Raw genomic sequence first — 1,493 nt, 5'->3', positions numbered from 1 at the left:
CATGCAGCACACAGTTAGATTTTGCTGCTATGTCAGTCATAGCGTGCCACATAAACACATCAATACAGTGACATAGGGTTATGTGTAGACATGCCCAAAGTGCATTAAGTCAATATTCTCCACTTTGCACTCACTAGTAGAATTTTATCGCTTCGCACAGGCTTCTCACAAGCCTAAGTGACGAGTCAAACTACCTAGTAGAAAAGAATCATGTACCAAGATCAGTTTTATTCAGCTTCTATTTTACAGTTTGGGTACATACAGGCATTACATTTATGTCACTCTAACAAGGGTTAGGTCAATCTAAATGTCCAATCATACATGCGTGCAGAGGTCTTAAATTGCTCCAAAAATTAGGTGATCAATCTCAGCTCACCTGAGAAGGTGCACTAACTTAGATTGAAACCCAATTGAAAAAAGGGTTAATCTGATCTCACAAATGCTTAGACATGTTCACAGTGCAGACCTGGAGCTGGGAAAGCCCAACCAATCATCCTAGCCTCCAGACTGTATTATTCCCACCCCACCCTGACCCCAACTGGGAGATCTGATCCCAACTGAAGAGCAGGCTCCATTCTATTCCAGGCAGCAAAACCATGACATAAGATCACGCACCATATGTTATTGCTTATTTCTATCCCTAGACAGCATGCTATTTGAATAGACTTTGTGTATTTATTTATTTTGTTATCCTATGAGTGACATATCCAGAAAACAAAAGAATACAGTAAAACAGAAACAGGTCATCAGAGCTTTGAATTCTTACTGAATTGGAACAATTGCCTCTTGAATAGGGTTTCCAAAATTTCACATTGGCTTTATCAAAGTATTTCTGATCACTGAGGTTGAAACATTTCATTTCACCACTATTTTTATGCTAATGTTGTGCAATATTATAAAAAACTAAAATGTAAGGCAAAAGTCAAACAGATAAAGATAACAGATATGTCACAGTGACACATTCTGGCATTGTCAAAATGAATTATTTGGTAATTTTTCATTGAAAATGTTGATGAAGTCAATATGGATTTGTGGAGCATTTTAGTCAAGTCAGAATTTTCTGATAGAAGAAATCTGCTGGAAAATCTTTGACTAGCTCCAGTAATCAGTGAAATTGACCTCAGGGCAGAGGTGAATTCACTTAATCCTCACATTAAGGATTTAAGTAGGATTTAATGTGGTGTTAGGACTTTGCTTGCTACCTTTGTACTGGAGTCAGTTTTTTTCCCCCCAACAAAAATACAACAGTATCTATGACACTCTAATGATGGAAAGCCTAGAAACACTTGAAAAACACAGACAGGAGAGATCAGAGGTAATTTCCTTCTCAAAACACTATATAAAATCCACCAGTGAACAAGAAATACAGCCAAGCACACCTTAAATAGATAAGGGGAAAATGGTAATTTTTTGGCAAATGCATTTCCCATACATCTAGAACATAAAAAAAAAAAAAAAAAAAAAAAAAAAAATTAAAAAATATTATACTTTTA

The 1,493-nt window shown here is 36.0% G+C and overlaps 1 protein-coding gene across 3 annotated transcripts in view; it reads right to left on the bottom strand.

The window, feature by feature from the left end:
• Nucleotides 1-1,493, bottom strand: part of LOC109296122 — a 215,534-nt gene that overhangs the window by 59,127 nt on the left and 154,914 nt on the right. The gene's annotated exons all lie outside the window — the stretch shown is intronic.

Source organism: Gavialis gangeticus, unplaced genomic scaffold, assembly GCF_001723915.1.
Source record: "Gavialis gangeticus isolate Ggan-Ray unplaced genomic scaffold, GavGan_comp1, whole genome shotgun sequence".
Taxonomy (NCBI): domain Eukaryota; kingdom Metazoa; phylum Chordata; order Crocodylia; family Gavialidae; genus Gavialis; species Gavialis gangeticus.
Note: the sequence above shows the minus strand (reverse complement) of the source record. Positions and strands in the feature narration are given on the sequence as shown.